General features: G+C 38.5%; 1 long non-coding RNA gene across 1 annotated transcript; it reads right to left on the bottom strand.

The window, feature by feature from the left end:
* Positions 1-2348: 2348 nt before the first annotated feature.
* Positions 2349-18363, bottom strand: LOC147362996 (uncharacterized). Its single transcript, XR_015135858.1, has 2 exons — positions 18288-18363; positions 2349-4561 (listed from the first exon to the last, which is right to left on the bottom strand). It is a non-coding gene; the product is annotated as an uncharacterized LOC147362996 (long non-coding RNA).
* Positions 18364-23920: the final 5557 nt, after the last annotated feature.

Below are 23920 nucleotides of genomic sequence, written 5' to 3'. Positions count from 1 at the left end.
GTGATGGATAGGGAGGCCTGGCGTGCTGCGGGTTCTTGGGGTCACAAAGAGTCAGACACTACTGAGCGACTGAACTGAACTGATCTGACTCATTGGAATGAATTTTTCTCTGAAATAGTCACAACATAATTAATGTGAGATTAAACTTTTTTCTCAGTTCAGTTCAGTTCAGTCACTCAGTCGTGTCCAACTCTTTGAGACCCCATGAATCGCAGCACGCCAGGCCTCCCTGTCCATCACCAACTCCCGGAGTTCACCCAGACCCATGTCCATCGAGTCAGTGATGCCACCAGCCATCTCATCCTCTGTCGTCCCCTTCTCCTCCTGCCCCCAATCCCTCCCAGCATCAGACTCTTTTCCAATGAGTCAACTCTTCGCATGAGGTTTATGTAAAAAGATGGGCTCAAAAAAGATAAAATCAATGACCTTATGTACATACAGACATGATTAAATATACTGAGAAATTGTTTGTCTTTAATAAACAACAATAGTAATAGAAATACAACTGTACAAATCTGCTTTAGTAAACTTTTAACTGTTTAGGTTCTTTTGAATAACTAGCCAGTAATATTATGCTTGGAGAAGGCAATGGCACCCCACTCCAGTACTCTTGCCTGGAAAATCCCATGGACGGAGGAGCCTGGTGGGCTGCAGTCCATGGGGTCGGGAAGAGTTGGACACGACTGAGCGACTTCACTTTCACTTTTCACTTTCATGCATTGGAGAAGGAAATGGCAACCCACTGCAGTGTTCTTGCCAGGAGAATCCCAGGGACGGGGGAGCCTGGTGGGCTGCCATCTATGGGGTCACACAGAGTCGAACACGACTGAAGTGACTAGCAGCAATATTATGCTAAATTAAGAACTTAGGTTACTTTTCTAATTTTTTCTCCAATTTGAGAAGATACTATGAAGAGAGATTTTTTTTTTCTGGAGAATCCAACTTTAATACCTTGCTTATCATCTCCTGCCCAATGCCTTAGTGTGACAGAGTCAATTTAATCAAATAGACTGATTTCAGTGAGTCAACACATTAATGAATCTTTTATTACCAAGGGATCCCTTCTCCATGTAGTTTACTTTCACTGATGTATATTCATGTAACTATCAACTCAGATGCATATATATTTATAATATTTTGTTTCTTGTCGCTGTTGTTCAGTTGTTAAGTAGTGTCTGGCTCTTTGCGACCCCATAGACTGTAGCCCACCAGGCTCCTCTATCCATGGGATTTCCCAGGCAAGAACACTGGAGTGGGTTGCCGTTTCCTTCTCCGGGGTATCTTCCTGACCTAGGGATTGAACCTGTGTCTCCTGCTTGGCAAGAGGATTCTTTACCACTGAGCCACCTGGGAAACACCATATTTATAATATATTTGTACTAAATTTATACTATTCATGATTACAGATTATAATAACTTAGATGCATTTGTCTGTACTTATTGATTAGCTTGATGTTATTCTCTCTTTGTTAAGAACTCAAGGTAGGTATTGAGTGTTTACATAATAAAAAACTGTTAGAACAATAGTTTAAAATTATCACAGTGATGAAAGAAAGAGGGATAGAGATAAAGAGAAAGAAAATAAGAAAGAGAAAGAAGGAAGGAGGCAGAGAATGTTAAGAAAGAAGAGACAGAAAGTGAAAGAAATTCACCTGTATGTGCTCTTTCACTCAGTATGCATTATTTGGATTCATTTAGGTTCTCTATTTTAGTTCATAATCTTGGTTGCATATTTCTTGTTCACATGGGAACCTGAAAAATGTTTCAATGTCTGGGTCTCCCTCCAGACCAACTTAATAAAAATTTTTGAGAGTAGTGCCAGAGATTAGTGATTTTAATACAGCGTGGGATTTGAAAACCCTGTCTTGAAAGGAGAGGACTTGAAAATTAAATGTGAAAAACTGATAACAGAAGTGTCGGGGAAGCCTTAATCTTCTCATCAGATATTGATATAACCTTGAAGTGAAGTGACCTCCCATTTTTTTGTCGTTTTGTCTACCACCTCCACCATGACTCACTTTTTGGCATACTTTCTGGTTCTCCTCCCATCCCACTCCCTACCCCTGAAAAAACCCAGTAAGAAAAGGAAATCAGAATAAGCAGTGGAAACTGCTGACTCTGTTGCAGGGAATCAGACAAAGTACTTTATATGACACACACACCCCACGCCCGATCATGTGCTTTCCTTCAAAGCTCTGTCTCCCTACTGCAACTAAGGGGTTTCTTTCTACTTTTCTTTCAAACAATGCTGGTTTCAGCCTCCTGTGTTTTACAGAGCAACTCACCTCAACCCCAAACCTGTATGCTCACAGATAAAAACAAAAAGCCATGCAGTTAATACATCTATCTATCCTTAGAAAACATTTTAATCCCCACATTGTTATTTGAGCTTGTTTTTACAAACTTCTGTATTCATGTGACTTATCAAAAGCTTCTCCTGGACATGCCCAATGATCTCCACAAGAGGAATCTTCTCACTGCATGCTAAGATTATAAAATAGTTATCATATTATTCTATTGACATATGTATCATTGAATCACTTTGTTGTAAACCTGAAACTAACACAACCTGTAAATCAACTACACTTCAAATAAATAAATACTGCTTTTTAAGAAACCTAAAAAAAAAAAAAAAAAAAGACTCCATCTTATTATACTGGGTAGGAGAAACATTCCTGGCCAGATGTAACATCCATTTCCATAAAATATTCAGGCAACATTGCTATAACCTCTTCATGTAACATCCACTCAGGCTTTCCAAACATTATAATCCCATTAACTCTTGTATGTTTTATCAACCTAATTGTAGCCCACATCAGGGTTCCACCAATGGGCTTTGGTACCACAGCTCATGGGGTTCTCACATCAAGGAGTCCCAGAAACTTCTCTGTATAACCATTTTCTGTATAAGAGGTCTTTGGTCTCCAGCGAGAGGTTGAGTCAAGGGACCCAGGTCTTTTGGTCAATTGAGCAGAAAATTTGCCTTTCTAACAGGGTTCCAGAGCATCCTGATGCTGTTTTGGAGATTACAGTGGAGTAACAAGGATTGAAGGACTTTGCCAAATATTTAGACTGGCTCTCAGGCTCCTTGAAGTCCAGCCCTATTTTCCACTGACCTGTATAGAACATCCAATCTGGTTTATCTATTACTTGCTCACTTGCTGAACACCTTTTGAGTGTTATAATTTCAATCTCTTTATTTATTCCCTCTCTCTCTCATTCAGTTCAGTTCAGTTCAGTTCGGTCGCTCAGTCGTGTCTGACTCTTTGCGACCCTATGAATCGCAGCACGCCAGGCCTCCCTGTCCATCACCAACTCCCAGAGTTCACTCAAACTCACGTCCATCGAGTCAGTGATGCCATCCAGCCATCTCATCCTCTGTCGTCCCCTTCTCCTCTTGTCCCCAATCCCTCCCAGCATCAGAGTCTTTTCCAATGAGTCAACTCTTCGTGTGAGGTGGCCAAAGTACTGGAGTTTCAGCTTTAGCATCATTCCTTCCAAAGAAATCTCAGGGCTGATCTCCTTCAGAATGGACTGGTTGGATCTCCTTGCAGTCCAAGGGACTCTCAAGAGTCTTCTCCAACACCACAGTTCAAAAGCATCAATTCTTCGGCGCTTAGCCTTCTTCACAGTCCAACTCTCACATCCATACATGACCATGGGAAAAACCATAGCCTTGACTAGACGGACCTTTGTGGGCAAAGTAATGTCTCTGTTTTTCGATATACTATCTAGGTTGGTCATAACTTTCCTTCCAAGGAGTAAGCGTCTTTTAATTTCATGGCTGCAGTCACCATCTGCAGTGATTTTGCAGCTCCCAAAAATAAAGTCTGACACTGTTTCCACTGTTTCCTCATCTATTTGCCATGAAGTGATGGGACCAGATGCCATGACCTTTGTTTTCTGAATGTTGAGCTTTAAGCCAACTTTTTCACTCTCCACTTTCACTTTCATCAAGAGGCTTTTGAGTTCCTCTTCACTTTCTGCCATAAGGGTGGTGTCATCTGCATATCTGAGGTTATTGATATTTCTCCCGGCAATCTTGATTCCAGCTTGTGCTTCTTCCAGTCCAGCGTTTCTCATGATGTACTCTGCATATAAGTTAAATTAGCAGGGTGACAATATACAGCCTTGACGTACTCCTTTTCCGATTTGGAACCAGTCTGTTGTTCCATGTCCAGTTCTAACTGTTGCTTCCTGACCTGCATATAGGTTTCTCAAGGCAGGTCAGGTGGTCTGGTATTCCCATCTCTTTCAGAATTTTCCACAGTTTATTGTGATCCACACAGTCAAAGGCTTTGGCATAGTCAATAATGCAGAAATAGATGTTTTTCTGGAACTCTCTTGCTTTTTCCATGATCCAGCAGATGTTGGCAATTTGATCTCTGGTTCCTCTGCCTTTTCTAAAACCAGCTTGAACATCATGTCTACTTTTCTTTTTAATAACAAACTTGAATCTTAATTCTCCACACAGACTTTCTTGTGATTGAATACAAAATGATTTTTCTTCCTTCTGATCATCTCTGTAAGTCTTTGGGAGCTTATCAAATCTTTGCAAAAGCTGTTTGTTTATTGGACAGAAGAATAAAACAAAACAAATGTATGAGTTAATAAGATAGTCTCAGAAAACGGGGTACATTAAGCTAAAGAAGGAAAGAGAAACTGCAATTTCTTTGGAAAATATCAGAATTAATAAAAAATTTTTCATCCTGTCTTTACTACATCTAATTATGACCATACTTCTAGGTTAACTGCAGAAAATAAAGACTGGAAGTTTGTGGTTTGTCACAGCTAAGAGTCATCATTTTTTTTTTACTTAAAGTTCAAAATAGTAAATATTTTAGACTTTGTGGTCTCTTTGACAACTACTCAATTCTGCCATTGAAGTAGGAAAGCAGGTATTGGCAACATATAAACAAATGGAGATTGTAGCGTCCAGTGATCCTTTATGACACACACACAAAAAAAGATACCAGCCGAATCTGGCACACCTATAGTAGTTTTCCAATCCTTACCATAGTGAAGTTGCCCAGTCATATCCAACTCTGTGACACGTCTGGAGAAGCCTGGTGGGCTACAGTCCATGGTGTCGCAAAGAGCTGGACATGACTGAGCGACCACACTATGATAAGGATCAGAAAACTACTATAGGTATGCCAGATTTGGCTGGTGCCTTTTTTTTTTTTTTTTGGTCATAAAGGATCATTGGACACTACAATGTCCATTTGTTTATATATTGCCAATACCTGCTTTCCTACTATAATGGCAGAATTGAGTAGTTGTCAAAGAGACCACAAAATCTAAAATACTTACTATTTTTAACTTTAAGAAAAAATTTGATGACCCTTAGCCATGACAATCCACAAATTTCCTTATCATAGATGGTACCCAAATATTATATTCTAAACCAAAAAAGAGAAGGGACTTGTTTCATATACAATTCTTAATTATAACTTAAATTATTCTATAATGAGAAGGAAATCTGAGGAATTGGGTCAAGCCCATGAGGAGGTACACTGGACAAAGGAATATACTTGATTTTTCCATAAAATCAGCTTTCATAGATAACCATCTAAATAATGTATCACTTATCCCCCAACTCAATTTTCAAGCTTCTACCATCTTACTATAAAGGTGTGACACATGGATCACATCATGGGCCATACTCTGAAGCTTATTAGGACAGTGTAGGAGGGCTCCCTTGTTGCTACATGCCCTCCAGCATTGATTATTTGTATATTTTTTAGTGATGGCCATTCTGACTGGTGTGAAGTGATGTCTGATTATAGCTTTAATTTGCATTTCTCTAATAATTAGCAATGTTGAGCATCTTTTCCTATGCTTTTTGGCCAGCTGTATGTCTTCTTTGGAGAAATGGTAAGACCAACTCTTGTTGATGGGATCCTACTGGAAACTATGATTAGAGGTTTAAGAATTGATAGAATTGAGATGACAGTTTGTAGAAAAATTGGTGAATAGGTTTTATGTAAAGTGATTATGTACTTTTTGCTGAGTGCATTGTGGGGATGTACACTATGTCTCAATGGGGATCTTTTCCATAATTGGTATTGTAAAAGAGGGCATGCAAATCCACCCAGCAGGCAGTGTTAACTGAACATGCCAAAGGGAGCAAATAGAGTTGCCTGAGCCCACACAGGGTGAGGTAAAAGCTAGAAGCCAGTATTCAAAGTCTGACAGAAACCAATGTCTTCAGGTTATAAATCTCTACAAAATCAGAAATGTAAACACAGCCTGCAGTCACCTGAAACTGAGACCAGCTAATTCAATTGATAGAACCCGAAACCAAAAGGAAAGAAATAAAAGGCAAGTGGCCTCTTAAAAATATAAACTGCTGGAGAGGTTTCCTCACCCAAAATCTAATTCACGGCCTTCCTAAAGATTATTTGTCTAGTTCAGTTCAGTTCAGCCACTCAGTCGTGTCCGACTCTTTGCGATCCCATGAATCGCAGCATGCCAGGCCTCCCTGTCCATCACCAACTCCCAGAGTTCACTCCGTCCATCGAGTCAGTGATACCATCCAGCCATCTCATCCTCTGTCGTCCCCTTCTCCTCCTGCCCCCAATCCCTCCCAGCATCAGAGTCCTTTCCAATGAGTCAACTCTTTGCATGAGGTGGCCAAAGTACTGGAGTTTCAGCTTTAGCATCATTCCTTCCAAAGAAATCCCAGGGCTGATCTCCTTCAGAATGGATCTCCTTGCAGTCCAAGGGACTCTCAAGAGTCTTCTCCAACACCACAGTTCAAAAGCATCAATTCTTCGGCGCTCAGCCTTCTTCACAGTCCAACTCTCACATCCATACCTGACCACAGGAAAAACCATAGCCTTGACTAGACGAACATTTGTGGGCAAAGTAATGTCTCTGCTTTTCAATATGCTATTTGTCTAAGGCAAATACAAATTTTAGAATTCTTCTACATGAATAGTAGAAAGACTTTAACTATTTAAAGTTAAATAGTAGAAAGACTTTAATAGTAGAAAGATCTAAGCAAACTTATTCCAACTGTTATTTATAAATCAGTGATCTTTGTATTATTATACATTATTCCTGACTAAAATTTTAAAAAGAACACTATGAGATCTCTGACTGTGCCTATCTGTATGTGTATACTATAGCTGTGATAATTTTCTACCTTCATATAGTATTGCAAAAATTAATTTATATAAAGAACTATATTTAACTGGCTAAAACAAATGCTTATATAAAAATTCTCAAAAACATAGTGAAAACTAACCATAATATTTTTCAGGTTCATGTGAACTAGGATTAATCTTTAGTAAATTTATAGTTTCTAGTTTTATTAAAATAGGAGCATCTTTAGTGTTTTCAGCATGAAATATAAAGTTTGTATTCTACTTAGGTTTACCAGAAGTCAGATAAGTTCATGTTGTCTCCATTATAAAATTTGTTTGTGAGGAAACTAGTTTGGGATAATGGCTGACTTTGTTTAGTATCTCATGAAATTTTCATGGATAATCAAAACAATTGCTGGGAGCACATAATTTAGACAGATACAAGTGGGATAAGACTTAAAAATATCTTTCAACATCTTTTGGTAACTTGAAACTTTAGAGTTTTGCTAAGTTAAATGATAGAAATTCATTGAACGTATATATCATTTTTAAGTAAGACTGCTGCTGCTGCTGCTAAGTCACTTCAGTCGTGTCCGACTCTGTGCAACCCCATAGATGGCAGCCCACCTGGTCCCCCATCCCTGGGATTCTCCAGGCAAGAACACTGGAGTGGGTTGCCATTTCCTTCTCCAATGCATGAAAGTGAAAAGTGAAAGTGAAGTCGCTCAGTCGTGTCCAACTCTCAGCTACCCCATGGACTGCAGCCTACCAGGCTCCTCCATCCATGGGATTTTCCAGGCAAGAGTACTGGAGTGGGGTGCCATTGCCTTCTCTGTCAAATAAGACTAAACAGGGAAATACTAATTGCTAAACAAGTCTAAGTTTACCTGCTTTTTTCTTAATATTATAGAAACACTAAAGATGTTTGGTTCTATTATTACACATATTCTGTATCACATTTAAAAATTATACAATAAGGAAACTTATGCTTGAAGCAATTAGAAAATATATTTATAAGTTTGTCAATCAAAAAGAGTGGTGTTACAAGCCATTTACAACTGCTTACTTCTTAGTTTGCACTAGAAATTAAGATTTATAAGGGTTAAAAATTATAATTAATATATGCAATTAAAACTACCAAATTAATAAGAAAAACATCCTTGTATGCAAGAAATATTTTTAAAAAGGGATAAGGAATGGAAAGGCATATTGTTAGGGAAAGAAAGTAATTTTGTCCTAGTGAAAGTGAAAGTCACTCAGTCACGTCCAACTCTTTGCAACCAATTCTCCAGGCCAGAACGCTGGAGTGGGTAGCCTTTCCCTTCTCCAGGGGATCTTCCCAACCCAGAGATAGAACCCAGGTGGTTTCTATCTTGCAATCCGCTTTGCAAGCAGATTCTTTACCAGGGAAGCCCAAGAATAATGTAGCTGGTAGCCTATTCCTTCTCCAGGAGATCTTCCCAACCCAGGAATCAAACTGGGGTCTCCTGCATTGCAGGTGGATTCTTTACCAACTGAGCTATCAGGGAAGGCAATTTTGTCCTAAAGAGAAATTAAACTTAGGACAAAATCTGAATATTATAAAAGGAAGCTATGGAAAATTTGTGGAAAAGGAGCCATGAAAAGAAGAGTTTTTTGGATAGTCACTACTCACTAAGATTAGATTGAGACCACAATAAACTGTGGAAAATTGTGAAAGAGATGGGAATACCACACCACCTGACCTGCCTCTTGAAAACCAGTATGCAGGTCAGGAAGCAACAGTTAGAACTGGACATGGAACAATAGACTGGTTCCAAATAGGAAAAGAAGTATGTCAAGGCTGTATATTGTCACCCTGCTTATTTAACTTCTATGCAGAGTACATCATGAGAAATGCTGGGCTGGAGGATGCACAAGCTGGAATCAAGATTGCCGGGAGAAATATCAATAACCTCAGATATGCAGATGACACCACCCTTATGGCCGAAAGTGAAGAAGAACTAAAGAGCCTCTTGATGAAGGTGAAAGTGAAAAAGTTGGCTTAAAGCTCAACATTCAGAAAACGAAGATCATGGCATCTGGTCCCATCACTTCATGGCAAATAGATGGGGAAACAGTGGAAACAGTGTCAGACTTTATTTTTGGGGGCTCCAAAATCACTACAGATGGTGATTGCAGCCATGAAATTAAAAGACACTTACTCCTTGGAAGGAAAGTTATGACCAACCTAGACAGCTTATTGAAAAGCAAAGACATTACTTTGTCAACAAAGGTCTGTCTAATCAAGGCTACGGTTTTTCCAGTGGTCATGTATGGATGTGACAGTTGGACTATAAAGAAAGCTCAGTGCTGAAGAATTGATGCTTTTGAACTGTGGTGTTGGAGAAGACTCTTGAGAGTCCTTGGTCTGCAAGGAGATCCAATCAGTCCGTCCTAAAGGAAATCAATCCTGAATATCCATTGGAAGGACTGATGTTGAAGCTGAAACTCCAGTACTTTGGCCGCCTGATGCAAAGACCTGCCCTCATGGGAAAAGACCCTGATGCTGGGAAAGATTGAGGGCAGGAAGAGAAGGAGACAACAGAGGATGAGATGGTTGGATGGCATCACCAACTCAGTGGACATGGGTTTGGGTGAACTCCAGGAGTTGGTGATGGACAGGGAGGCTTGGCGTGCTGTGGGTTCATGGGGTTGCAAAGAGTTGGACACGACTGAGCGACTGAACTGAACTGAAGATTAGATTGAATTTAATTGAACAAATGAATTTAGTATCAAAAGTAAGCTAGTGCAAAGCTAGAATTTGGTTTCCTATCTCTATTAAGAGAACAAAATTTTCCTGGACTGTTATCTGCTTTTTACAAGAAAATTGTAAGTAATCTGCTGTTAACTTTTGTTTTTTGCCTTCGGAATCTTTTCTTGCACTGGTTAAGTGGATAACTACGTATCATTTCAGTTATCTATGATCCTATTTGACGAAGTACTTTTTAAACCTTTTGATATCTTTAAAAAACTTCCCCATCTTGAATTCTAAATTAAGTCCTTCTAGCTAACGTTGGTTGGAGAAGGAAATGGCAACCCACTCCAGTACTCTTGCCTGGAAAATCCCATGGACGGAGGGGCCTGGTGGGCTATAGTCGATGGGGTCGAGAAGAGTTGGACACAACTGAGCGACTTCACTTTCACTTTTCCCTTTCATGCACTGGAGAAGGAAATGGCAACCCACTCCAGTGTTCTTGCCTGGAGAATCCCAGGGATGGGGGAGCCTGGTGGGCTGCCGTCTATGGGGTCTCACAGAGTTGGACACTACTGAAGAGACTTAGCAGCAGCAGCTAACATTGGTAATATTCAAGGGCCCATAAAATATCTCAAAGAGATATGTTAAACTAATTAGGCTTATTTGATATGGTAATTTATATGGAAGGCATTGTCAATTTAGTGATGACAAACCTGAGGTTATATTGCATGGATAAATGCTATTAATATGTGTTTCAAAATTATATAAATTTCTAAAAATCTGATGTCTCCCGGTAAAATGTTATCAGTCATAATTCAAGTTATCTTAAAATTTTATATCACAGAAACAACCAAATTTCTTTGTCAATTGCATTATAATGAATCAGATCTTTTACAAAAATTCTTCAACTTCAAAACTGTTCACAGAAAGGACTTTTTTGACAAATATAGGTTTCTGATAACTTTCAGATCATACCACTGAACTGAATAAAAAATTACAGAACGCTAATGTAAAACCTGATGGCTTCATAAAACTGTTAACAAAAGATCAACAAGAATTAATTACATAGAACTGAATGAACTGATGAATATAATTATAATTCTTATGTCTTTTTGTCTGAAATATTACTGGCTTTTTAATCTTTGCTTTCCAGGTATAAGGGAATCTTTTATCTTAAGCTAATTATGATTTACAGCAATTTGATAAATTATACCTTTGTATCAGAATTGAAACATTGATCATTTTCTCCCTACCTAATACTCCAGAACTTAGAAGTATTTAGAGAGCATTCTTACTTTCAAGGCAATTTAGTTTTACACTGGTTCACTAAGAATCTGTTCTCCTTGTAATAGGACATGATTGGAAATATCAGTTATATTACTGAAGTTTTGACTAGAATATCATATTTGAGCATGTGCATCAAATCAGATATGGCCAGAGAACATTAAGGATATAAAATTGACTTTATGGAGTCCTGGAGCCCCTAGGGAAAACAACCTGGTCCCTTGCTTTCAGGGTTCCCAGCAGCCTTACCAGGTAAGTAAGAAAAGTCACTTCCTGGCAGGTTCAGGAACTTCAGGATATTTTGAGGGCCTCAAGAAGAGAGGTGTTCCCCCAAAACTATAGATATTATAGGCAAGTTTGATGACAATTTCTTGACTTGGCTTCTTGGTCTTAAGAGGCATTTAAAAAATTAAGTCTAACGATTCCTTATGAAAAGTTACAGTGAAGCAGACTTAAAGGTCTTATATGGTCACTCTCTATTCTCGCTGGACTTAAAAAAATAATCAAGCTAAAAAAATAAATAATAAAGCTAATTTTATTAAAACTAGACTTATTTTGTGAACAAATTAGCTTTATTTTGGCTATTTATGATAAAAACAAGAATATTTTAGGGATAAAAATTGTATTTCAGTAGAAACTATTATGCACAGTTGTAGATAGTTGTAGATACTAGATTCTAGTTCTGTTCATTGTCTTTGAGGTTTTGTTTTTCTACCTGTGAAATGGACTGGATCCTGAATTCTTAGGAGTCAGTACTAGCTCTCAGTCCATCTGAAGATGTTTTGAACCATACACTCAGAAATATTCTTGCCTGGCAGCTCTCAGGACTCAAACATGGGATTTCTAGTTTACTTCAACTATTAACCTTTTTTTTTCTCTTTTGTCTCCATAAAAATACTTCTTATCAAATACCACATTGCTTGTAACTAAGCCTAACTTTAAGCCACCAAGGGAACAGATGCAGGTTCTATCCCTGGGTCAGGAAGATCCCCTGGAGAAGGGCATGGCAACCCACTCCAGTATTCTTGTCTGGAAAATCCCATGGACAGAGGAGCCTGGCAGGCTACAGTCCATAGAGTCAGAAAGTCGGACACGACTTAAGCAACTTAGCACACAGCACAAGCCTAAGTTTGTGAGCCCACCTGCGTCACTGCCTCCTGATATGAGTTAACTGAACTGACCTGTTATCAGAACTAAGAGACTAGCTCAATGAGACAAAAAGCAATCTGCCAACTCAGTTTCTGGATTGCAGAAGGCAGGATTGTAGGAAGATTTTTTTTAACCTCTCCCTTAGCTGTTTATAGAATTTGATAAACAGCTTGTTCCCAGAACTGAGCCATCACCAGCGATATCCTCAAAGAAGATGGGCTAAGGAGACTCAGCAATCTAAAGATCAGAGTCCCTGCATGTCCCACTGTTTCTGCATAGCCCAGAAAACATTTTTTTACCAAACATTTGCTTTTCTTTCTCCATGCACATTGCCTTCCTATCCTTTAAAATCCCAAACCACTACTCTCAGCATCCTCTTTTGTCTTTTGCTAAACATGTCATTTAAGATGAGGGCTTCAGACATTTTGGCAAGGTACTGTTTTCCTGTGTATCTTCTATATATACATGTTATTAAATTTGTGTTTGATTTTCTCCTGTTAACCTGTCCCATGTCAATTTAATTCTTGGATCATCCAGGAGAACCTAGAAAGGTAGAGGAAGAAGTTGTCCTCCCAACAGTGGTATTTAAACACAAAGTTATAAGAATAAAAAAACACTACCTTATGTGTAAAATTATTTACCAGTAATACCTTCTAAGTATTAGCATTATATTGCATTTTTATTAATACATTAAACTATAAGGCAAGGCTATACCAAAAGCGAAAAGAGAGAGAGAAAACTTGAAAAATAATCTAAAAAACCCCAGTGGTAGCCCCAAGTGATTTCAATGGAATTGCTTTAAAGTTATTAAATGGATTGTTTTTTAATTGATACTCCTTTGAGATGGCTGCTTTCTGATTAGAATATTGTAGCAGAAGTCATATAGCCCTAGAAATAAAAGTCCTCATGCCTTACTCAGAACTGACTATAACATCAGCATTGCTAAAGGCCTGAGATTATTTTTAAAGGCATGGACCCTAACATTTTAACTTTCAAAGAAAACTTCAGTATATTAGATTATCTAGTAACCAACTTGGCAGGGGCGGGGATACTTGTAATTTGTCTTTCTTTAGTTTTTAAAACAATTTTTTACTATAAAAGTTTCCTCCAGTCCACAGAAAGTGTCTATCGTCATCTTTTTCACATAAAGAGTGTCTATTTGAATTGATTGAACTCAACAGACCCACTTCATGATCTTTTATTTCTGTCTTCCCATAAGGTTAGTACTGATAAAACAAGGCTACAAGGGTCTTAGAAGGATCTATTTTTTCATCACACCTCTTGTGTTCCATCTTGCTTAGCAAATCAGATGCTAGATATATTTTGATTAGTTTGTACTTTAATGGATCATGTATGGAGGGTCCACCTTTCACATTGGGGCCATTAATTTTTCTTGAGTCTGATGGAAAAAACAGGTAGAGCTTTTTGTGTGTGTGCTGATTGAAAAGTGATGGATTATTTTCATGTGGTAAGAAACACAATGTTTTCTTTAGCACAGCAGGATATAATGTTTGCAAGGTCTAACAGTGAAATATTATGCATATCTGCTGCTGGCCAGCTGCCAGAAATGGAACAGCAAAATCAGAAGAGATTTTGAATCTGAATCTTAAAACCAGTGCAGCCTACACAAAAACTAATGAGCCATTCTAGCAGAAAAAGTATTTGTCCTAATACATGATTCCTGCCATACATGCCAGCATTTAACAAAATGGTAAATAATTATTCATTTAAATGTTACCTTGAACCTTATTTCAAGGAAAAAAAGAAACAATGCTTATTCTGCATGTAGTTTCCAATAGGAACCACTGCAAGGACGTTTTCTCCGAATTTGGAGGCCCATGACATTCCCTTTCCTATGAAAGCAGTCATTTTCTATGTAGTATTTTTTTTTGTCACGTGGCTGAAAAATTGATTCACAGAAAATTTTATTTCACCATTATTTAGTATTCAAAACTGGTATTTTCAAACCAGTACACAGCATCCTGTAAAAGTTCTGAAAAGTTATGGAAATAAAGACATGAACACATTTATAAAAGGCAGGAAAGGTGAGATTTTGAATTTGCTTAATATCTTGAGTTCCTTTGTTTCCAAAGTCAAGGATCTGTTGATGGGAACCCTTTCTACATGTGGCATTTTATGTAGTTTTGGTAAACTATTGACACCATCAGAGAAATACAATCTGCATGTTCATTTACATCCAACTTTTCAAGATAGTGTCTTCTAAGAAATACTTGGTATCTTAGAAAATTGGAGCCTTCTTTTATGGGTTTTTACATTTTATTGTATTTGATCTTATTTTAAGGCCAGGAAATTTCATTTAGTAGGCATTAAAAGAAATTTGGGTCCAGCAGAGAACTTGCTCAGTTTTACATGGAGAAGCTACACAATCTCATGGAAAATACACTCCATATTACCGTCTGCCTTGTAAATAGAGAAATCTAACGGGAGGAAACATTTGCTACATCTTGATGCTGTATGTATTTTATATTACTGTATTTCAATCTCCATTTTAAAGGTGGAATTATGACTTTAAATTAAAGGCTTTCATTTTTAAGACCATAATAATCTCCCAGTGCTGCAAAACACTTCAAGGAGGGGCACCAACTCTCACTCCCCTAGGAACAGAGGATGGCAAGGAAAAGGGGGAAAGTTCGGCGGCACTGTTGCATCTTGCTGTTTAAAAATCAAGATTGAGACATGCTTGTGACAGATTCAATCAGGCAGTGCTCCTGCCTGAGTTACAGGCCAGGTGTTCCGTTTTGCTGGAAGCTGCATTAACCCTTCTGGGCCCCTGGGGTCCTGCCGAGTAATTTACTGCTACATCACCCCAAATGGTGCTCCTGTGGCCCAAGGCCTGGTCTCTCTCCAAATCGACACAAAACCTCAAAGACCTGCTAGAGGTGACTTATAAATTAGGAGAATACGGTTTATCTTCCGGATACTATTTTTTAAATGTCACGAATCACAGTCACTTTTGATTTGTTTGGCAAATGTAAATACTACATTATTTTAAAGAACTTAGAGATGGTATAGTCCATGTATTAACTTGTCAAGTCCCCAAAATCTTAATTTAAAATAAAAAAAAATAAAAACCCACAAAGTATGTAAAATAATAAAATTGTAAAAGTAAATGTTTCTTTTTAAGTTTGTTACACACTAGTCACAAGTAATAAGAAACACACTCTTGATATTAAAAAAGTCCATTTTACAAGGGTTACTCAGATATTTGAATTGTTAGAATTGAATCTGCTTTTCCAGATGGTTTAAAACTCATTAAAAATTAGGAATGAAAGACAAGATAAAAATGCCTTAAAGAACACATTATTAGAATGCTTTACTACAAACATTTCTAAGCAAAAAATAGATGTCAATTCTTAAAATACATAAAGTGCACAGAAATTGTGAGTTGTGCTAGATTCTGTCCAACAAAATGAGTAGATCGTGTTTAGGCTGCACTGAAACTAGAAGATAATATTCAGAATTTAGATATATAAGGGAAAAATACACTTGCCTATGTTTTATCTTTACTGGAAATTTTTAAAAGGTAAAAAAACTGAAAGGAAGGAAGGGAGGGGATAAAGAAGGGAAATTCATTCTTACTGTTGAAATGTTAAGTGACAGCATGATGCTTTCATTGAGATTAAATTAAGATTATGGCATCTATTTGTTCAAGACAATTAAAAAGCATACAATATATAATAAATATCTCTATATGTATAATTATTGTGTATGTAATTACTATGACCTGAAAAGCTATAATGTTTGTGTTTCTTCCCTGATCTCCATTTTCCCTGAGTTTTGTCCATAATAGCAATCAGGTCCCTATATTTCATATTTGATGATGTTATCTAGTCATTAGTATGTCCTTCTGGTTTATCTCACTTAGCCTATAAATTCTAAGTGGTGCCCAATCAGTTGTACCCCCTTGAATTCTCCTTTGGCTTTCACCTTGGCCTCTGAAAATACCTAACTAGAGTAGTTAATATTAAATTTATTAATAATATTAAATAATATTAACAAATCTACTAAAGAAGAATAGCTAGCCTTTCATGTATTTAATATTTTAGGAATAAATAGTTAACTTCAGGGCACAACACATATACCAAATATCTAACTAGAGTTGCTATTCAAATGTTCAATTGAAATTTAACATTAGAATTTTTCTGCTCTTCACAAGATTGAATGATTTATTTATCCTAAGCAGCTAAAGCCTGAGCATAAGAAAGGAATCACAAATATAGACTTTACCTTGAAAACCTCCACTGAACGTTGCCCGAGCTTGTGGAGCAAAAAGCACAGTGGTTCACTAGCCATATGTGTAGTTTTAATAACTGCACATCAAATATATTTTGTTATTACATAGTCAGATGCCTTAGGTATAAAAATATACTTTCTTCTTAAAAGTAAAAGGAAGAATTTGTGAGTAAGAAAGAAAACAATTGCAGTTCAATTACATGTTTATAATAAAACACTAAAGTCAGGTTTCTTCTTCTAATATCAGATTTGAATTCACCATATTTTCCATAAGAACAATTTTCTATTATGAATCACAATTACCCCTCTGTCAGAAAAAGTAATTGCGGGTACTCTCAGTAAACTTTTCCTGAAAATGTTATTGGTGTGTTCACTCTTACTGAAACATTCTATAATAAACAGAAGTTCAATCTGTCTTTAAGATAGTTTCCTCCTGTAGATTTGAGAAACTCACAATGTGTGTTGGATTGAAAAAATCACTTGTGCTTTTGAAACCTTAGTAGGACTAAGGGTTTGCAGTCCATAAAAATGTTAACAGACAAAATCCATTCTAACCTCTTAAAACCTTAAAAGTGGTGGACTTGTGTTTCATTGTCAGAAAGCAGAGCAGTAGTGCAATTTTAACTGATAAAAACGCTTTCTCTTTTAAGGATAGCAGGATTTCTAACACTTCGATACTAAAAACCAACAGCCAGATCGTTTATGAATATTTGGAAAATTATCCCTAGCTCTTTTGTAGCCCAGGAAAGATGCAAAAAGAATCATAATATGCATTTTGGAAAGCTGTGTGGTGATATAAAAGACTCCCATGCTAAGAGCAGACGGAAAATGGTAGTTATTATTAATTTAGAAAAACAAAAGAGCAGCCCAACATTTCAGTAATGTGGCAAGTTGTGTGCTCTTGAAGGAGAGGGGGTTTATAATTGGATTTTAGAGTAATTTAGAAGACGAGATAAGATGTAATGGTTGTGTATTAGAGGTTAGAACTACAACAGAAACCCATAACGTAAGGGTTCACTGCACTGGAAGGAAACAGAACAAAGAAAAGCAGCGTCGACCGAAAACGGCTTGAGTGCGAAGCAACAAGGTGAGGCGGGCTGGGGAGGCCCGGGCCGGAACGTCCTTGCTGGGCGCCAGCAGCGCTGCGGGCTCCAGCTCCTTCTATGGCAGACAGTGAGGAACGCGGGCTTCCTTCAAAATATTTTTTCTGTAGTGACCTTGTCACCCTCCTGCCTCCCTCCTCCTCCCTACGGGCAAGTTCAGTCTGGCTGGTCTTTCTCCCCAGCTACCCGGCAGTTCATCACTGGCTCCCCTTCACCCAGGTCAAGCCCCTTCACCGACCATTCCAGGCCCCACCTTCTGGACCTCAGGTTTTCTCAGGGAGGGTTGTGGAGATTCTGTCCATAGCTACCTCCACACCACAGACACACACACACACATCCCCCACATACTCTACCCTCAACCACTGCTCACACACTCACATGCACACACACTCATATACTACACACACCCCATCCCAATACATGTATTCACACACAATCACACACACACATACATTCACATGCATACACACTCATGTATTACACACATACCCCAACCCCAGCATATATATTCACACACACACACTTACATACACACACACTCATATATGCACACTAATACACATACACATATCACACATATACTCCACTCCCAACACATGTATTCACACACAGTCACATACACACACACATTCACATACTCCACACATACTCCACCCCCACTCCATGAATCACACACTCATATACCCTGACCTGACTTCTTGGTCTCTCTCCATGCTTCCTCAGGGAACTCTGGGCTTCTGCTCACAAGGAGAGAAGGAAAAGAGTCAGAAGGAAAAGTCAAACTTGCCCCTCCTCCCACCAGTTTTCATCCCAGGCCTCAGGTAGCTTGATGAACCCTCTCACCCCTCCGATGGGATCCTGTTTACCATAACCTGTCATAGAGGTCTCAGCTCTGAGGCCAAGGCCTTAGGTGAGTGGCTCCTTTTGGAGTAAATAACCGAAGCACTAGCAAGGATTACAGTTTCTAGAATCCCAGAGCTGTGCTGCCGGCTGAGGGAAGGATCCTGTGAGTGAATCCCTCCCAGTTACCAGCGCTTGGCTACCCCCTGCTGGGCGGGAAGCTCAGGCCTTCAGACTCACAACACTCCGCTCAGGGTCAAGCCTCCTCCCAGGCCTGGGACAGGAACCACTTCTTTCCTGTCAAATTGTTATCACATGGTCCCGGTAAAGCTGGTGTATGAAGTTCCCTTCCAATCCCCAGGAGGTGTTAAAGACCTTTTTTTCCCCTAAAACCATCTAGATGCCAGTTTAAGCAGAACAAATCTATTTATTTTTTGTGAGGGTTGGTTTATTAAAAGCACACACATAACTTAGAATGTATAGAGAAATGACGTTAGGCTTTGTAGAGCATGAAAAGTGAGCTTGCTTAAGCCCCATTGCCAACCCCCTTGGCATCGTTTTCTCCCAAAGCAGAATGTGGGTTATGTTAAGAGGATATCAGCCCAAAGACCTAAAATCTAGCCTAACTTCCCAGTTCTCTCCAACCTTCTCCTCCCCACAAACTCCTTTATCCACTTCTCAAGAAATCCCCAGCTCCATGACATAATAAACTTTGGCAAAATGTAAGTGAGTGGGGAAACCAATTTTTAACTGGATCAAGTTTTCATATACAGATTAACACATTTTAATTGTCCTACAAACTGTTCTTAAAGTCATTCTTAACAAAATCCAAATTGGAGGAAATTTGCTGCTGTCACTGTAATGTGTATACACTATTAAGACAGTTATGAAACTTCAGACACATTTGGAAGACATGGCTTAAAAGCACCTTTAATACAAAATAAAATAGAGCAAAATACAAATAAAAAGAGATTAGTTATTCTGAGCTGTAACACAGCTGCAGTGACAGAAATGGCAGAAACATGTAAACAGAGGGTGCTTTTAGTGACTCAGGAACCCAAATGTCTTTTTTAGACTCACACATTTCTAATTCAGACACATTTTTCCATTGAATTTAGTTTGCAGAGCAAGCATAAAAGAAATGGACATTCAAATTAAGTAAACAGGGAATTTATATACAGCCACTTGCCTGCTGAAGATATTAAGAAGAGGTGGCAAGAATACACAGAACAACTGTACAGAAAAGATCTTCACGACCCAGATAATCATGATGGCGTGATCACTCACCTAGAGCCAGACATCCTGGAATGTGAAGTCAAGTGGGCCTTAAAAAGCATCACTACGAACAAAGCTAGTGGAGGTGAGGGAATTCCAGTTGAGCTATTTCAAATCCTGGAAGATGATGCTGTGAAAGTGCTGCACTCAATATGCCAGCAAATTTGGAAAGCTCAGCAGTGGCCACAGGACTGGAAAAGGTCAGTTTTCATTCCAATCCCAAAGAAAGGCAATGCCAAAGAATGCTCAAACTACCGCACAATTGCACTCATCTCACACGCTAGTAAAGTAATGCTCAAAATTCTCCAAGCCAGGCTTCAGCAATATGTGAACCGTGAACTTCCAGATGTTCAAGCTGGTTTTAGAAAAGGCAGAGGAACCAGAGATCAAATTGCCAACATCTGCTGGATCATGGAAAAAACAAGAGAGTTCCAGAAAAACATGTATTTCTGCTTTATTGACTATGCCAAAGCCTTTGACTGTGTGGATCACAATAAACTGCAGAAAATTCTGAAAGAGATGGGAATACCAGACCACCTGACCTGCCTCAAGAAACCTATATGCAGGTCAGGAAGCAACAGTTAGAACTGGACATGGAACAACAGACTGGTTCCAAATAGTAAAAGGAGTACATCAACACTGTATATTGTCACCCTGCTTATTTAACTTCTATGCAGAGTACATCATGAGAAATGCTGGACTGGAAGAAGCACAAGCTGGAATCAAGATTGCCGGGAGAAATATCAAAACCTCAGATATGCAGATGACACCACCCTTATGGCAGAAAGTGTAGAAGAACTAAAGAGCCTCTTGGTGAAAGTGAAAGTGGAGAGTGAAAAAGTTGGCTTAAAGCTCAACATTCAGAAAACGAAGATCATGGCATCTGGTTCCATCACTTCATGGCAAATAGATGGGGAAACAGTGGAAACAGTGTCAGACTTTATTTTTTGGGGGCTCCAAAATCACTGCAGATGGTGATTGCAGCCATGAAATTAGAAGATGCTTACTCCTTGGAAGGAAAGTTATGACCAACCTAGATAGCATATTCAAAAACAGAGACATTACTTTGCCAACAAAGGTCCGTCTAGTCAAGGCTATGGTTTTTCCTGTGGTCAGGTATGGATGTGAGAGTTGGACTGTGAAGAAAGCTGAGAGCCGAAGAATTGATGCTTTTGAACTGTGGTGTTGGAGAAGACTGTTGAGAGTCCCTTGGACTGCAAGAAGATCCAACCAGTCCATTCTAAAGGAGATCAGTCCCGGGTGTTCTTTGGAAGGCATGATGCTAAAGCTAAAACTCCAATATTTTGGCCACCTCAAGCGAAGAGTTGACTCATTAGAAAAGACTCTGATGCTGGGAGGGATTGGGGGCAGGAGGAAAAGGGGACGACGGAGGATGAGATGGCTGGATGGCATCACTGACTCGATGATCATGAATTTGGGTGAACTCCGGCAGTTGGTGATGGACAGGGAGGCCTGGTGTGCTGTGATTCATGGGGTCTCAAAGGGTCGGACACAACTGAGCGACTGAACTGAACTGAACTCGCCTGCCAGAGAGATAACTTCTGTTTACAAGGAATGCATGAGTAAAAACACAATATCAAAATGACACTCCTTCCTGCATTTATTGGTGTGAAGTGAAAACCCAAATATATTCCTCAACAAATGAATAAGGGATGAATAAACTTCTAAACTTGCATGATGTGTTAAAGTGTCAGAACTCTTGAAGTCTGCATCATACTACAGCCTCAAAAATAAACATAAACATTTCTCTTTGTCAGAAGGGAGTAAACAAAAATAGGATTTTGCTAAATCCTTCAGTTGTTCAGATCCTATGCTGTGGTCTCGAATCAGCTCAATTCCATTTCCAGCTGAAGTCAGCTCTGCTTGATGCCTTAAGCAAATGAGAGGAGAGATGAAGTTGACCATGAAGGGAAGGACTGACTTGAGATTTTACTTTCCTTTTGGTCAACAGAGTAGCCAGAGGATCAGAATGCAATGCACAAAAACACACAAAAAAACTGCCTTCACAAAATTCCACACTCAGATCCTGTTTTTCCTTGATGATCCACATTTTAATTACTGCTCTTAGGATGCAGACTTAGAATAGACCTGTTCAGAATTTACCAAGGGTGCACAGGGTAAAGGTGGGAGGTAGATATGACACAAAGAGATAAGCCTCTCAGATGTAGGAAACTCTTACTGATAATTCAAGTAACCCTGGCCCCTCACACAGCTGGAGAAGCATGTCAGTCTTCCCACCAAATTCTGCCAGAAGACATGCAGTGGTCAGAAAATGGTGATTTCCCTTCTCCAACTTTTGCTTTTTGGTGATTCCAATCATCTTCTTATTTGTGCTACTTCCTCTTCACTTTTCTCTTGAACTTCAAGTTCCATTTGTTTTGAATATTTCTTTACAAGTGATTAATTAAACACGCAAGAGAGATTTGTGGGTCTTTCTTGTGTTTGGTATTGTACACTGAGCTGTGAAGAACACAAAATAAGTGAAAGAGACTGCCTTTGACCTGAAGTATGCTATATAATTGGAAAAACCACATCAAACTGATATTACACAATGGAATATAAGCAAAAGTTAAATAGTAAGATAATGGTTGTCAAAAGTGAAGGACTTCAAAGAAGAAAAATATAATGGGACAAAAAAAACACATTTATACAGCCTCAACAAAGAGAAAAAACCTTGATTGTGGTGGTGGTATATGGATATATGCATATGTCAAAATTCATCAAAGCATATACATTAAATACATGTAATTTGTTCTATATCAATTATACTTCAATAAAGTTTAAAAATAAATTATTTAAATAATAGAAAACATTATGTTATTGACTATTCTGTATCAGGCAGGTAAAGATAATAATTTTAATTACTTTTTATTTGTTTTATCTCACTTGATCCTCTTAATATCCTTCATTGGTAAACATTATTTATTATCTCCATATTAGAGGTGAAAAAAAAAAAATTGAGGCCTGGAACAGTTAGACATGCACATCTTGTAAGTGGTGGGACCAGGCCAAGAATTGACCTCTAACCCAAAACTTGTAAAATTATGCTACTGTAATAGAATGAGAGAATGAGTTAAAAAAAAAAAGTGAAACAGCCAAGGAGCATTGCAAACCAGCCTTCTCTTTTGAACTGGGTGGGTTTCATTGTCCTACAACTCTGAAGTCACATTTGCAAACACTGTTAACCAAAAAAAAACTGTTGACTGCTCCATACCACAGAGAGTAGTATCTTATAGGCCAATGTACATGTTAAAGGTCTTTAAAAAAAAAAAAAAACCCACCGCATATGAGAGACACTTACGGCTTGCAAGTGAAATTCAAATAACATTGGAAAGAAATGTAGGCAGCTGCAAAAGAACTGTCCAAATAAAAAGTAATAACTGCTCTTGATCCTTTTTTCATTGGAAGTTTTATGTTCAGAATGGTCTATATGTAAAAGGGGGATACAAATGTCAGTATCCAATGACAGGCACACTTCTAAAAATTTGGGGACCTTCAGCAAGAATACAAATTGTGTTTGAATTGGTAGCTCACATATTATATGTCTTTATATTTAAAAATATATATAATGAAGGTAGCGAACTGTTAAAATGAGCTTTAGTTTTTTACATTAATTAACCTCTAAGGCCAATGTTGAGTTTCGATTTCTTGCACTACTGGAATTCTGTTAAAATATGCTAATATAGGTAGAATGGCTCATGACCTGTGATCCCAATCCCAGGGTCAATCCTATGACTCCTCCTTCTTTTTGAAACTTGGGCCCTATTCTGGATTTCACAGGCCTTACATCTAAATTGTGTTCACAGACCCACACCCTATGTCTCTTGGATAGCAAGGACTGGAAGGGCTGATGCTAAAACTGAAGCTCCAATACTCTGGCTACCTGATGTGAAGAGCCAACTTATTGGAAAAGACCCTGATGCTGGAAAAGATTGAAGGCAGAAAAAGAGTGGGGCAGAGGATGAGCTGGTTGGATTGCATCACCAACTCAATGGATGGACATGAGTTGGAACAAACTCTGGGAGATAGTGAAGGATAGGGAAGCCTGGTGTACTACAATTCATGGCATTGCAAGGAGTCAGACACAACTTAGCTGCTGAACAACAGTAGTTCTAATGGCTATGGAGAGGTCAGAAGGTTGGATATCAGAATCTCTTGGAAAGGAAATAGAAAATATTCATGTCTCC

Source organism: Bos grunniens, chromosome 11, assembly GCF_055505025.1.
Source record: "Bos grunniens cultivar Pamir isolate PY7600 chromosome 11, Bosgru_T2T1.0, whole genome shotgun sequence".
Taxonomy (NCBI): Eukaryota; Metazoa; Chordata; class Mammalia; order Artiodactyla; family Bovidae; genus Bos; species Bos grunniens.
The sequence above is the reverse complement of the archived record's forward strand: the minus strand, read 5'-3'. Positions and strand labels throughout refer to the sequence as shown.